Below are 16477 nucleotides of genomic sequence, written 5' to 3' on the forward strand. Positions count from 1 at the left end.
GGCAGGCGTGGGCGCTAGCTTGTTGACCGTGGCAGGCGTGGGCGCTGGCTCGCTGATCGTGGCCGGCGTGAGCTGGAGAGCGGAAGCTTTTCTTCTCCTCCTCCTCCGGGCGGACGAAGTTGGCAGCGCTGGCTCATCGATCAGGGTAGGCCTGGGCTCAGGCTCGAAAGCCGGAATCAAGAGGGGTGGTTCCTCGGGCGCGAGTTCCTTCAGAATGAGACTCACGTACTCCCTCCACGTGTGCTCTCCGGGTTCCGGCGCATCCCTCCACCGGGATGATGGTAACCCGACCCGGTAGATGGTCTTCAGGGCTTCGTCGTCGAACCCGGTGTGGATGGCGACAGTGGAGAAGAGTCGTGAGTACTTGCGGACGGGAAAATTTGCCCGGGCCAGTTCGGTGAAAACCGCTGCTAGATCCATTAGAGGGTCGGTCTTTCTGTCACGAATGTAGGTGAAGGCAGACGAGGAGCGGGGAGCTAGATGCAGCGGTTTTTATTGAAACAAAACAAATGGTAACAGACACTACAGGAACAAAGGAAATACCCGCGGTGGGGAAAAATAAAGCAAAACAACAAAAGCAACACGAAAGACATTAAATGGGTTTAACGGGTAGGAGAAACAATGACGGAGAGCACGGAAACAATCATCCACAAACATTAAAGACCGACAGGGGAATGGAGAAACAAACGGGGTTAAATACAGCGACACAGGAAGATAACAAACGATATTCAGGTGCAGACAATAACGCTGTGGCAGTGGTGATGAGGGTCGGGAACCATGGGAAATGTAGTTTGTTTACACAGACAATGAAACACGGAGCGGACAACAAGGAAAACGTGACATGGAACATGAAAGGTGGCATGTGAAACAGAAAACACGGGGCAGACAACACAGAAACGTGACACCATGTCCCTACATTTGAAGAGATGTTGGCTATGCTATCGGAAAAGTAGGACTGAAAATAAAACTAAAGTAGCTTGCTGTGTGATAGAATGTAATGGCAAAAGACTTGGTTCACGATAATAACTGTTTTCAGTCTTGGCACTCAGCTGAGTGTGACCAGTTTTGCGAAGAGGCCTAGGTTAAGCTGTGTTTACTGGTTTTGTTCTCCTTTTCTCCCTCTCTTCTCTCCACAGGTATTGAAGTTGTTGAGTATTCATGAATTTATATATATTATGTTCCTGTACTCTTTATTATAAATGTATTTACTATAGAAAGTTCGAAAGTTTGATTTTGTATGTTTTGATTTTCAGATGCAATCTCAATTTATTATTACAGGTGCTCAAAAGGAGTATTTTAGGAGTGGTCATGTGAAATTAATCTTAACATTCTAAATGTTTTATTCCGTCTTCCCACTAATCACTAGAATGGTCATAACTTTTAAACAATAGATTATATTTCTAATCTGTCTGCTATTCTACATTGCCCACAATGTAGTGTTTTTTGTAAAAATTGCTGTGTGAAATCTTATTGATAAAGGATGATTAACCTTAAATAATAATACATATATTGATCATTTGAAAGCCCTAGTTCTTCTCTGCAAAATGGTATACAGAGTTCAGGTGTGTGATGTTAAATGAATATGAATATAATATGAATTTGGATATGAATACCATATTCTGGCACAGAATGGAATTCTTTGAATTTTGGGCTCAGGCTGGAAAGGGTAAATTTCCTTTAAAGAGTATATTTCCTTTATTAGAGCAGGCACATTGATATTGAACGTATTTTTAAAGATGCCCTTCTGTCTCTGTGCAGTTCCTGGATGTGGTCGTTACCTCTCCACCTCTGACGGTCACGATCACTGCCTTACGTGCCTGGGCAAAATCACATTGAGGAAGCGTTCGTGGATTGTTCATGTTCTCATTTCGAGAACATGACCATGGCAACGTTGTGGTTGTGGCTTTCCTTCTTTTGAGGGAAAGCCACTTCAGCTGTCCCCCCCGCTGGTCCTTCTACCTACGGGTACAAGGCCGCCCTGGTTCATGCTGAAGGCGATTCAGGGGCTTCAATGGGTATGGTTCTGCCGGGTATAAAACAGTTCTGGGATGAGATGGGCAGATCACCTCAGTGCCAGCCTAATGTCTCTTTTGGAGCTCGCGAGCCTGATGAGATGTCGATCGTTGTAAGGAGAGTGCCATGGTGATGTCGGACAGCGAGGATTTGACCGAGCTGGTAGAGCAACAGTTTGAAGAGAATATTGCTGAGCAAGTAAGTTAAAGTCGGTACATTTATAGCAACTTACCTGAATAAAAGCACTTACATTTTTATGGCACAAACTTTTGAAGGTAACCCTATCGCCCCATTGAGTACTGAAGTTTGATACCACCAAGGTAACACAAGAATGCATGGTCAAATTGACTATGTATTGCTAATGCCTTGGCCAAGCACTCGGGTCTGTATTTATGTACTTGCGTTAAGGATGTTTTTTGCACCTGTATCTTCATACTCAACCAATGTATGCTGTAACTAGAGGTTGCTTTTATTTATTAATTACTGGGCCCTTTTATTACATGTATTACTCTTTCTAGAGTTCCAATCATTCTAGTTATTAGTGAGGAGGTTGTGAAGAGGATAGCATGTCACCTTTTGCTAACTTAATTTAGGAGAAAAATTGCAATATAGATGTTGTTGCTCTTTCATATAATGAAAATTACGTATTTCTTTCGTCCAGAGGCCACTGAAACAACAGCAAGTACACTTTAATCAATATGCTGTAATTTCATTTTTGAAAGGCATAACACTTTTCAGTGGTGTGTTTTTATATGAAACACACACATTATAATGTTTCATGTTGAATGTGCCACTTAAATTGTATTTAAAATGCAGTCTAATTCAAATAATGAAATTGCCATATATCTTTAGATATATTTTTGAAAAAGAACAGAAAATTGATTTTTTTCTCCTCCCTCACCCTCCTTTTGTGGTTGCAGGCCATGGAAAGTGTTACTGTGGAAACTGTTACTGCTCAGCTGGTTGGCATGGAGATAAATGTGAATTCCAGTGTGACCAGCCCATGGGAGAGTAAGCGGAGATGCACATCTCCAGATGGCAAGATCTGTAGCAACAGAGGTCTGTCTTTATGCAAGCATGCATCATTCTCATATGACATAACCAATATTCTTTATGACCTCACCCTTTAACATTAACTAATAGTAGATTAACTTAAAGGTTTTATAATGTTCCTGCAGTGGCATCTAAATTATCTTAGAATTTAATTTGAGGGGTTTTCCAGCAGTTTTCCAGTGGCCCTGCGATGGACTGGCGACCTGTCCAGGGTGTCTCCCGCCTTTCGCCCAATGTTAGCTGGGATAGGCTCCAGCCCCCGCGACCCTGTACACAGGATAAGCGGTTGATGATGGATGGATGGATGGATGGATGGATGGATGGATGGATGGATGGATGGATGGGTTTTCCAGCACGGAAATAAGTGTTTCTATATCAGCCATATACAGTATAAGTAATTTCACCTGACAAGCACAAATTAAATCCTTGTGATGGTTGTAGGTCTTATATAGCAGCTTTTTACCAATTTATGTTTTTAAATCACACAGCAGTTCCAAAATTATTGTTTCATTTTAAATGTATTTTATTTTGTAGAGATTTGTGAATGTCAAGTAATGTTAACCATAGACCTTATTTGACTTCAAGTTACATAATTATTTTAACCTTATTTTACAGATATTAAAATCAGCTATTCTAAAAAGACACTGAATTCCAGTCGATCAGCTTTATTGTTTTGGTCGACAAATTGACATACCGATCGGAAGGCACAATTTTGCCAAATAGTTACACTTTCTCATGGAATATGTACACTCTCTCATGGCCTTCTTGTCCATATAACTGGCCAGACACATTTTTATCAACAAGGTTGTGTTCTGCTTAAGGCAGCCCTCTATCTCTAAGCCTTGGGTATCCTTGCTAGTTAAAACAGTCGATTTGGAGTAAACTAGACCTGTACCTTAGTGGAAGTGGAAGTGCACAACGCAGGATAAAGAAAAACGTCATGGTTACTGTTGTAACCTCCGTTCCCTGAAGGAAGGAACGAGACGTTGTGTCGAATGAAGTGACACAAGGGGTCTTCTTGGGACACCAAACGTTCCTCTGAACCTGAGAAAAGGCCAATGTCAAGTTGGCAGACAGAATTTGCATGCCCTGCCCCGGACATACGGGTATTAAAGGAAGCGGGGCAGCAAGTGTCAGTCAGGATTTTGCACTGAGGAGCCGAAAATAAGGTATGGCCGGTTACAGTGTGTAGTACTAGGCCAAGCTGGGAGACGGCGGCGTTGAGAAAGCGTGCCTTGTCAAAGTCGTGCATCTCAACCATGATGAACCATTCTCTGGACACAAGTGGATCGCAACCACTCTGTCCACCTGGGGGACCTCAGTGTACCCGTGGGCCACCCCGCCATCCAGGGTAGTGAGAGCAGACGAGCGGAGAGGTCGGTGCTGGGCAGTAAAAGGTGCCCTCCACAGTAAAAGGTGCATCAACCTCAGACTGGGCGAGCAGACCCGAAGGTGGCAGCCCAGACGAGTCATCAGCATCAGGCGCCGCTGTGACGCTTTGACGCTCCGATGCAGCGGCGATGTCGTCATCCAGTTCCGGGGGCTCAAGGGAGAATGCCGGCTGGCCACGAGGCGGAAGCAAGCAAGCGTGCTGGGGGCGGGTGGTTTGTGGGACTTTACCCAGCGAAACAGAGCTCGTCGTCATCCCCAAATCACCTTCAACGCCAGCCAGTTCGCTCTCAATCCTGTGGGAAGAAAGAACGAGGTTGGGGGTGGCTGAAGTGGCTTTCCCTCGTGAGAAAAGAAAGCCGCGACCGCAATGTTGCCATGGCTATGTTCTCGCACTGAGAAACCATTCATAAAATGCTGCCTGCGTGTGATCACAGCCCAGCACACGAGGCAGCTTTTATGACCGTCAGAAGTGGAGAGAAATCAACCGCATCCAGGAACTACACAGAGGCGGAAAGACATCTTTAAAAAGACGCATCCTGAAAAGGACGTTCAACGCCTCAACTCAAACTCTTTTAGAGGAAATAAACTCTTTTTATGAGGAGAAACACTCTTTCAGGCAATGAAAGAGCCGTCGAAGTGCCCAGGGACGTGGACTGCACAGCGTGCAGAGAGAGAGAACGCCATCTGTAAACGTGCCGTAGATCCAACAGCAGTGCTTCTTGCCAACAGAGGTGAGTGAAACAGTGGTGAACTCACCTTTGCTGTTGCACAACTGTTCGGCTCCAAAGAAAAATTCTGACTGACACTCGCTGCCACACTTCCCTTTATACCCGTATGTCCAGGGCGGGGCATGCAAATTCTGTCTGTCAACTTGACATTGTCCTTTTTCCAGGTTCAGAGTTCGAGTGAGTGACAGAAGGGGAACGGTAACACATTAACTTCAAAATATTAATGTTGCATATTGCAAATATCAAAACATGGTTTATGGCTGTGACATAATATAGCATACAGTATAGCATACTGACTATAAAAAGACAATCAGCTTGTTTTCTAGCACATTGATTTGAATTCAACAAAGTTACAGGCTTATAATTCTGTGAGCCATCAAACTTGGAAATATGTGATGACTGAATGCTTGAAAATAGTTAATCAAAGCCTGGTCCACACAAATGCAAACATGGATTAAGGTAGCATTACTCCAGAAAAGTACACTTGTTTGTCTCAGTTCACTTGGAGAAAGATATCCATTATTTTGGGCACTTTTAAGCTATCCATCCTTGTTCTCTGAATTTTATATTCTGTTTATACCCTTCAATTATATGTTCAGCTCTGAATGGCAGGTCTCTGTGGATCACTGCTATTTTGTGAAATGACAGCCTCTTTTAGTCAGTCAACCTCTCAATCCAAGAAATAGCTTGTGCTTCATTTTGAAATACAACTGTACCAAGCTACATTAATAACCTTTTGTGGATAAGAAGAAAGAAAGAAAAAATAAGCCAAACAGTTATGTAACACTAATTAATTAGAACTACTTTTAAAAGCAGGCACACAAGACAGTCTTACAAATTACTATTTGGGACTACATGTGCAAATCTCATCATGTGCAAACATTATCGTTGCCAGAAATGTGTTCTTAGTGTGATTATTCTGGATGCTATGGGATGTCAAAGAAAGGCCTGAAAAATTCTGGAGTTAACCACAATTCAGCAGCATTTTGGGTAATATCAAGGGGTCAGATGATGTAGGCTGAGCAGCAAGAATTGTGTTGCCATATTTTAGTCAAGACTAAACTTAAGCCTGGAAAGAGAGATAAGCTCTGCCTTTAAAAGAAATGGGGAGAGAGATAGGACAACGATCTGCTCAGTCTTGGTTTAGAGGTAGAGGACTACAGTGGTGACAATGCTAAGATGCATACCAGGAAAAAAAACAGATCCAGATAGGCTCATTGTTGTCAGTGTAGAGATTTGTAGATGTGGTTGACTTTTTCCTGCCAATGAAAGTGAATGGTAAATGAGGACAAACTATTTTTATGTTCTGTGGAAGATTGAAAGTCGTATGAATTTGTAATAACATGTAGGTGAGAAATTATGAAAAAAAATAATTCATATATGGGGGGATAATCATTTTGGGGTGAACAATCTCAAGTGTCTGACAAGTCAAGTTTAAAGAGATAATTGACCTGAAAATGAAAATGTTCTCATCATTTACTCACCCTTATACCATCCCAGATGTGTATAACTTTCTTTCTTCTAAGAACACAAATGAAGATTCTTGTTAAGATTCCATAAAATGCAAGTAAATGGTGGGCAGAACTGAAGGTCCAAAAAGCATATAAAGGCAGCATAAAAGTAATCCATATGACTCAGTGGTTAAATCCATATATTTAGAAGAACTATAATAGGTGTAGGTGAGAAACAGATAAATATTTAAGTCCTCCTTCCTGACCAGTAAGTAGCAAAATGCACAAAAAATGTGAATCGCCAAAAACATAAGAAGAAGAATGTGGAAGTATAAGTGGATATTTATAGAAATAAAGGACTTACATTTTGATCGGTTTCTCACCCAGTCCTATTATATCACTTCAGAAGATATATTTTTAACCAAGGGAGTCATATGGATTAATTTGATGCTACTTTTATATGCTTTTTGGGCCTTCAAAGTTCTGGCCATTATTCACTTGTATTGTATGGACCCATAGCGCTGATATATTTTTCAAAGCATCTTCGTTTGTGTTCAGCAGAAAAAAGAAAGTCATACACATCAGTGACTGCATGAGGGTAAGTAAATAATGAGAGCATTTTCATTTTTGGGTGAACTATTCCTTTAAACAAGTCTACTAAGTCTCAGTGTTATGAAAGAGTGGGCTACTGAATTTGCTTTCCTGTGACTAAGAGCAGCACAGTAAGCAGCAGTGCACTCTAAAATGCATGACTGTAATAATACAGCCCATAGCATTAATTTAAGCACTTAAAGGGGATATATTATGCCCTGCATTACAATTAAATAAAGTGCAATGTGCATAAGATCTTTATAGTCAAATGAGGACATTGTCTGAAAATGGTGGTAGCAGCAGTGGTATAGCCTCTGCTTGCAGGACGCCAGCTGGCTTGGATCACTGTGTGCTTGCACAACAGTGGAACAGATAAGAGAAAACAGGATTTCCAGTTGTGCTGCAACGGGCCTGGCTTGGCTTCATCAAAGTGAAGGTGTTTCCCGCGGCTCTGTTGCCATGACTGTCACCCCAGCAGTAGATTAGCTGGGACAGGGAGTAAGCATCCTCATCAATCCCTGCCATGCATGGCCCCTTTTTTGTCAGCTGGACTCGAGAGGATTTGGCCCCCAAGAGAAATTTGGCTTTCCTCTTCAGCATCACTTCAATTATAGTGCTGTGCAGTGTTTCAGTAAGCCCTAATCCACCTGCTCACACAAACAAAACAGTTTGAACCTATGTTCCAAGAATTGGAAGATGGGCTTACTTGAGATTTGTTGAAAAGAATTTACTTCATGGTGCACCATGTTGTTTTTCAGCTTCAAACATAGTACATCGTAAATGTAGTTCCCTTCAAGTAAAGCTTTTGAGACAAGGTTAAAGGTAAACTGTATAATTGTTTTTAAAGTTGAAATACTTTCTCCAATGCTAGTTTAATGTGGATATTCAAATAAAAATCATCTATCCGTAGGTTAATTTCACCGAACTGACTCTGTGGCACTTTAAAAAACTGCTATTTGTTTGAACATAAGAATCAGTCAAGTGTATCTGTCCAGCAAAATGACAAGGAACACCCACTACACGCTCACTCCAATCAATGTCCCTGTCACGATCCCCTGTTGTCTGCCCCGCGTTTCACGTGTCACCGTCTCTAACTACAATTCCCATGATTCCCGGCCCTCATTACTGCCAGCACTTTGTTATTGTTCTCACCTGCATGTCATTTTGTCATTATCGTGTGTATCCGTGTACTTATCCGTGTACTTAAGCCCCGTTGTTTGTTCAGTCCTTGTCGATCGTTGTTTGTGGATGTCTGAAGTAGATGTTTTGCCTTGTTTGCCCAGTTCATGTACCCTTTGGATGTTTTCATGTTTTGGTTTCTTTTTTCCCATCGTGGACGTTTCCTTTGTTCCAGTCTGGTTGTTTTCACTTTGTGCAATAAAAACCCGCGTTTAGAACGTCACTCCTCGTCTGCCTCCTCCTGCTAACATAACAGAACAATCAACCAAATATGGATCTAGCGGTGCTTCAAGCGAACTGTCGACTACTCAGCCTCATGCAAGAGGACCGTCCTGTGAAGGACCGCATTCACGATTTTCTCGAGCTGGCGAATGTAACGGACTCCCTGGTGGTCTTCTTCAGGGCTAACCTGAACAGTTCGCTCAAGGAGCGGCTACCACCAGCGGCGCACCGCTGGACACTCCTTGAATTGTGTAGGAGACTCTGCTGGCCTGCGGCTCGCCATTCACTGTGGGCGTCGTTGAGGAGGACCCTGCCTCTCCTCCCACAGTGGTCACCCCCAGTCTTCCATGGCTCGTCCCTTCATGCCTGCCCCGCCGGTCAGCGAGCCTGAGCCCACGGTCAGCGAGCCAGAGCCTACGCCTGCCACGGTCAGCGAGCCAGAGCCCACGCCAGCCACGGTCAGCGAGCCTGAGACAACGCCAGCCACGGTCAGCGAGCCAGAGCCTACGCCAGCCATGGTCAGCGAGCCTGAGCCCACGCCTGCCACGGTCAGCGACCCAGCGACCATCAGTGAGCCTCCCAGGGCTCCAGCTCCCGAGCCACCCAGGGCTCTGCCTCTCGAGCCTCCCAGGGCTCCGCCTCTTGAGCCTCCTAGGGCTCTGCCTCTCGAGCCTCCCAGTGCTCCGCCTCTCGAGCCTTCCAGGGCTCCGCCTCTCGAGCCTTCCTCGGCTCCGCCCTCGAGCCTTCCATGGCTTCAATCCCAGAGCCTTCCAGGGCTCCACCTCTCGAGCCTCCTAGGGCTCCGCCTCTCGAGCTATCCTGGGCTCCGCCTCTCGAGCCTCCCAGGGCTCCGCCTCTCGAGATTTCCTCGGCTCCGCCCCTCGAGCCTTCCACGGCTTCATTCCCAGAGCTTTCCACGGCACCACCTCTTGAACCTCCCTCAGCTCCACCTCCAGAGCCTTCCATGCCACCGCCTCCCTCGGCTCTGCCTCCAGAGCCTTCCATGGCTCCGCCTTCCACGGCTCTGCCTCCTGAGCCTCCCTCAGCTCCGCCTCCTGAGCCTTCTACGACGTCACCTCCAGAGCCTTCCATGGCTCCATCTCCTGAGCCTCCCACGGCTCCACCTCCTGAGCCTTCCTCGGCTCTGCCTCCAGAGCCTTCCATGGCTCCGCCTTCCACGGCTCCGCCCCTGAGCCTCCCTCAGCTCCGCCTCCTGAGCCTTCCACGGCTCCGCCAACCACGGCTCCGTCTCCAGAGCCTTCTACGGTTCCGCCTCCCCACCTGAGTCTTCCACAGCTCCACCCTCCATGGCTCTGCCACCAGAAACCTCCATGGCTCCGCCTACCACGGCTCCGCCCTCGGAGTTCCCCATGGCTGTGGCCCTGTGGCCGACTCCCAGACCTCCCGAACCTGTCCTGCGGCCAGCTCCCAGGCCTCCTGAACCTGTCCTTGCCCTGTGGCCAGCTCCCAGGCCTCCTGAACATGTAACTGTCCTGTGGCCGCCTTCCAGGCCACCTGACCCAGTCCCCGTCTTGTGGCCTTCTTGGACTGCCTGCCTGCCCTCTGTGCCTCCTTGGACTGCCTGTCTGCCCCTTGTGCCCCGTGGACTGCCTGCCTGCCCTCTGTGCCTCCTTGGACTGCCTGTCTGCCCCTTGTGCCCCCGTGGACTGCCTGCTTTTCTCTGTGCCTCCTTGGACTGCCTGTCTGCCCCTTGTGCCCCCTTGGACTGCCTGTCTGGCCCTTGTGCCCCCGTGGACTGTCTGGTTGCCCGTTGTGCCCCCTTGGACTGCCTGGTTGCCCCTTGTGCTCTCCTTGGTCTGCCTGCCCCCCCCCCCCCCACTCCTTGGACGATTTTGTTGTAGTTTTTTGGGTATTTTTTTTTTTCTTTTTTAGGAGCGTCTACAATCCGCTCCTTAGAGGAGGGGTTATGTCACGATCCCCGGTTTTCTGCCCCGCGTTTCACTTGTCACTGTCACAAACTACAATTCCCATGATTCCCGGCCCTCATCACGATTCCCCAGCACTTTGTTATTGTTCTCACCTGCATGTCATTTTGTCATTATCGTGTCCGTGTACTTAAGCCCCGTTGTTTGTTCAGTCCTTGTCGATCGTTGTTTGTGGATGTCTGAAGTAGATGTTTTGCCTTGTTTGCCCAGTTCATGTACCCTTTGGATGTTTTCATGTTTTGGTTTCTTTTTTCCCATCGTGGATGTTTCCTTTGTTCCAGTCTGGTTGTTTTCACTTTGTGCAATAAAAACTCGCGTTTAGATCCTCACTCCTTGTCTGCCTCCTCCTGCTAACGTAACAGGCCCCCTTGGATCATGAAGTGATTAAATTGGCTAAAATAACTATTCAAATCCTATGCAAAAGAGCTGTTCACCTGTGATGTCAATTTGTAGGTGAACCCGGAAGTCTAATTCGCCATATGTTCCCTCATGATTTTCCTATGGGTTTTTATAATGGGGTTTTTGAACATATGAGTTAAATAAGGCCTGTTTATACAGTTAAGAGAACATGAATCATACAGCGATAGAGCTGTTCAGCTTGTAGTCCAAAAACCCAGAGGAGAATTCACCATGGGTTCCCTCTGGGTTTTCCTATGCATTTTTCAAATGGTGGTTTTTGAACTTATGACTAAAAGATGGTCTGAAGTAAACAATACTATGGGTATATGGATATATATATTTATATATATATATAGTTTTGTTCTAAAACATAAATTACAGACTTTCCTACCTCAAACGTGAGTTTGTCATCCACAGTGTGTTTTTTAAAATATGAATGTAATTTAATACTGCTTCGAAATTCATGTTTGAGGGATGACGGTGTGTAATTTATGTTGTAGAGCAAAATCATGTATCGTCAAATAATGTTTACCACAGACTTGATTTTATTATCACAAGCTAGTCGGTTAGCCTATTAGCTTAGCTTACCATTAGCTTCTTCTCTTCATTTTCATCGCATTTATCCTCACTGTTGCCACCTAGTGATACGGCGATATGATGTAATTCAATAGAACTTTTAAGTTTTGGTGTATTTAATAATTTTACAATAAGTAAAATAAGTTTTCATTTTTTGGGGGGGTTAAGTTTAGGTTTAGGGGTAGGGACAAGTGTAGTGTTGCTGCGGCACTCCAAATAAACACAACAAACACAGTGTATGAATGTATCATCCAACTTTTGTGATACTTGAGCATTTAGCTGGTAATTTGAAGGGGGTCATTACATATAGTGGGTGTGCCTTGTAGTGGTTGTGTCTTGTAGTAATCTTGAAGAATGCAGACAGACCCTTCTTGAACCAGTGAGTCATAGCAACATATCAACTTAAACAACAAATGGCATGAGTTTGGCGTGGGACTATCTGTGTGAACAACAAATGGCAGACAATGGGAATGTTCTTGACCTGTTTCAAAAAAAGTTTTTACAATTCCATGTGGTTATACTAGTGGTTACAGAAAATGCACACATCACTTTTAACATTTACAGCTTTTAGAAGGTAAATCAAATAATTTAAGATGTACACTTTATGTTTATATTAGCTTTAGGTGTGTGATACACAACTGAAAAAGCTGAACCTATACCATGCTTTCACCTTGTTTTTGTAGGAACCTGTGTATATGGTGAGTGCACCTGCTATGACGTGGATCCCTCAGGAGACATCCATGGAGAGACATGCGAGTGTGACGAAAGAAGTTGTTATGTGATGTACGACAGATACTCTGATGATTTCTGTTCAGGTGAAGCAATATTTTCATATAGGCATTATTTATTGACATAAAACATTTCTCTCAAGCTTATCATTCTTATTATCTATATATATATATATATATATATATATATATATATATATACATATTTTATCCCATCAAACGTTTTGGGATATAAAAACTTGGACAAAATGTATCAGCATTTTTATCAATTGCCTCAAGAAAATTGCTTTAAATGTTCAAAGCCAGTGTTGGCTTTATTAAACCCCCCAGAAAGGAAATGGCTAACATTCCAAGTTCCAGCAGTGAAAATACTTACTGTTGCTGTAAAAGAGGACAGGTTGGAAATGTTCTATTATCCATTCACTCCACCTATACCCGATCTTTCATAAACATAGGCCACATGGATTATCCTGAGCTCAAGAACAACAGACAAAGTTCAAACATTTCAGCATCTGTTTCCAATGCTGAGGTCTTCAATAGAGCACAATAAGTAAAAATCACACATATTTTATCCACATAGAAACTGATTTTTAACAATAACTTATAAACACTTCAATGCAGGCCTACCATGAGCCCAGGTTGTTAAGAGATTATAGTATATGCTTCTGTACAACCAGTGTGATTTCAACTGTATTCACCAAACTACTTATATTTATGATATTAGATTATATATCTATATCTATATTATGTATATCTGAAAATTTTAAAATGGCCTTAAAATATTTAGCTTTTATACAGTACTTATAAACAATGCCCCTAAATCAATAGTTAAATATTGTACTGCTATTTTAAACTTACTTTTGAACTTATGTCATTCGCAATGCTTCATGTTGCTGCGGTAAATTCCCTCATAAAATACATTTTGTATATAGTCTTGTACCTTTAAATTTTCTAATATTCATATATTTTTTTTGCTTCAAATTAAAGTGTGTTATGCTGTGATTCAGCTTGGAGCTGGTAAGCTTGGTGTATGGCTTCAGCAGAAAAAAGAAAGTTATACACATCTGTTGGAAGATGGCGCCAGTGTGGTTGTTGGCATACCGTCACTCCTGTCCTCTGCTATTTTCTCTGTACCTGTTCGTATTGCTTATGTGTGTATGTGAAAGGAATCAGTACTGTGCTTTCATACGATCGGCAAACACTTCTATATATAAAATCCACTGCACGGATTTGTGTGCTCGAGATCCGGATGGAGTTTTCCTTCCACGGTTTTTTCTATCGCCCATTCTACCAGATACGGCAAACACTGTTTGCGATACAGCACGGCCACGTATTATCAGAAGAGGAGCAAATCAAAGAAATCTGGTTTACTCGGAGCCGCCAAACGTGGCATCTGTGTTACGTTCCTGTGTTGTCTGCCCTCTGTTCTCTGTTTCACTATCACGTTGATTTCACGTTTCCTTGTTGTCCGCTCCGTGTTTTCCTTTTCACCCGTCACCGATCCCGCTCCATGTCACGTTTTCCCTGTTGTCCGCCCGGAGTCTCACTGTCCGTGTGTTAAACTACATTTCCCACAATTCCCGGCCTCCCCCACTGCCTGCACTCATCATTGTTTTCACCTGTGTCTCGTTCAGTCTCCACTTTGTCTGTGTATTTAAACCTTGGTTCTTTGTTTACTCTCTGTCGGTCGTTGTTTGGTAATGTTTCGTTTCTTGCATGTAGTCCAGCCTGGTCCGTGTTCACTACCCGAGTTCAGAGTTTGTTTTTTCGTGTTTATATCTGTTTCGTTGTGTATCAGTTTCCTGTTTTCCCCTCATGGACTTTTCTTTGTGTTTACCCCTTTTATTTCTTATGTGTTTAATCCTGGTGTTGTTAGTACTTTGCTTCCTCATGTTTATCTGTTCCATTGTGTTTCAGCTGCCTGTTTTCCCATCGTGGACTTTTATTTGTGTTTACCCTTTTATTTATTATGCATTGAATAAAACCGCATTTGGATCCGCACCTCTTGTCCGTCTTGTCCTGTGTCAGCACTAGACGTAACAGAACGACCGACCCACAATGGATCCAGCGGTGCAACAGGCGAACTTCAGACTCCTCTGCCTGAAACAAGAGGACCGTCCTGTGGAGGACCACATCCGCAACTTCCTCGAGCTGGCGAGTGTCGCGGACCTCCCAGACTCCTCCCTGGTGGCTTTCTTCAGGGGCAATCTGAACAGTTCGCTTAAGGAGCGGTTGCCACCGGCGACGCGCGGCTGGACTCTCCTGGAATTCGTGGAGGAGACTTTGCTGGTCTGCGGCTCGTCACTCACTGTGGGCGTTGTTGAGGAAGACCCTGCCTCTCCTCCTGCAGTGGTGACCCTCCAGTCGTCCATGGCTCGTCCTTTCGCGCCTGCCCCACCTGCCAGCAAGCCAACCTCCACGCCTGCCTTAATCCACGAACCAGCGTCGCCAGTTTGGTCCGCTCCAGAGCCGGTGTGCTCAGCTTCCTCTGCTCCTGCGCCAGCGCGCTCAACCTCGTCAGCCCGAAGGAGGAGGAGGAGGGCAGAAGCTTCTGCTCGCTACTCCACACCTTCCACGGCCAGCGAGCCAGAGCCCACGCCAGCTACGGCCAGCGAGCCAGAGCCCACGCCTGCCCGGCCAGCGAGCCAGAGCCCACGCCTGCCCCGGCCAGCGAGCCAGAGCCCACGCCTGCCCCGGCCAGCGAGCCAGAGCCCACGCCTGCCCCGGCCAGCGAGCCAGAGCCCACGCCTGCCCCGGCCAGCGAGCCAGAGCCCACGCCTGCCCCGGCCAGCGAGCCAGAGCCCACGCCTGCCCCGGCCAGCGAGCCAGAGCCCTCGCCTGCCCCGGTCTGCGAGCCAGAGCCCTCGTCAGCTACGGTCACCCAGCCAGTGCCTGTCGCCTCAGAGGTCAATGAGCCAGCGCCTGTAGCCTCGACCGTCCCTGAGCCAGCGCCTGTAGCCTCGACCGTCCCTGAGCCAGCGCCTGTAGCCTCGACCGTCCCTGAGCCAGCGCCTGTAGCCTCGACCGTCCCTGAGCCAGCGCCTGTAGCCTCGACCGTCCCTGAGCCAGCGCCTGTAGCCAGGACCGTCCAGGAGTCAGCGCCAGCAGCCATGACCGTCCAAGGGCCAACGCCTCCCGAGCTTTCCAGAGCTCCGCCTCCCGAGCTTTCCAGAGCTCCGCCTCCCGAGCTTTCCAGAGCTCCGCCTCTCGAGCCTCCCGAGCCTCCCAGGGCTCCGCCTCCCAAGTCTCTTGAGTCTTCCAGGGCTGCTCCTCCCAGGGCTCCGCCTCTCAAGTCTCTCGGGCCTTCCAGGGCTCTGCCTCTAAAGCCTCTCGAGCCTTCCAGGGCTCCGCCTCTTGAGTCTCTCGAGCCTCCCAAGGCTCCGCCCCTCAAGTCACTCGAGTCTTCTAGGGCTCCGCCTCTCAAGCCTCTCGAGCCTTCCAGGGCTCCGCCCCCAGAGCCTCTCGAGTCTTCCACGGCCTTTTTCCCCGAGCCTCCTACGGCTCCGCCTCTCGAGCCTCCTACGGCTCCGCCTCTCGAGCCTCCTACGGCTCCGCCTCTCGAGCCTCCTACGGCTCCGCCTCTCGAGCCTCCTACGGCTCTGCTCTCAGAGACTCCAGAGCTTTCTAGGGATCTGCCCCTCGAGCCTCCCCCGGCTCCGCCCCTGAGCCTCCTACGGCTCCGTCTCCTGAGCCTCCCTTGGCTCCGCCTCCAGAGCATTCCAGGCCTCCGCCTCTAGAGCTGCCTACGGCGCCACCGCCCTCAGCCCCATCTCATGAGCCTCCCTCAGCTCCGCCTCCTGAGCTTCCAGAGCCTCCCTCAGCTCTGCCTCCTGAGCTTTCCTCGGCTCCACCTCCTGAACCCTCCTCGGCTCCGCCTCCTGGGCCTGCTTCGGCCCGGCCTTCGGGGGCTCCCTCGGCTTCGTCTCCCGAGCCTCCCTCGGCTCCACCTCCTGAACCTCCCTCGACTCCGCCTCCTGAGCCATCCTCGGATCCGCCTCCCGAACCTCCCTCGGCTCCGCCGGCCTCCCCAGTGGCCACTCCTCCTCCCAGGCCCCATGAACCGGCCCTTGCCTTATGGCCAGCCCCCTGGCCATCTAAACCTGTCCCTGCCCGGTCAACACCTCCAAGACCACCTAAACCTGTCCCTGCCCGGTCGATACCTCCCTGGCCTCCTAAACCTGTCCCTTTGTCCCCCCAGG

At 46.9% G+C, this 16477-nt stretch overlaps 1 pseudogene; it reads left to right on the plus strand.

Moving 5' to 3' along the window:
- The window catches only part of LOC127654587 (integrin beta-like protein 1), a 61861-nt pseudogene that overhangs the window by 3741 nt on the left and 41643 nt on the right, over nucleotides 1-16477 (plus strand).

This window comes from Xyrauchen texanus, chromosome 14, assembly GCF_025860055.1.
Source record: "Xyrauchen texanus isolate HMW12.3.18 chromosome 14, RBS_HiC_50CHRs, whole genome shotgun sequence".
NCBI classification, from domain to species: Eukaryota; Metazoa; Chordata; class Actinopteri; order Cypriniformes; family Catostomidae; genus Xyrauchen; species Xyrauchen texanus.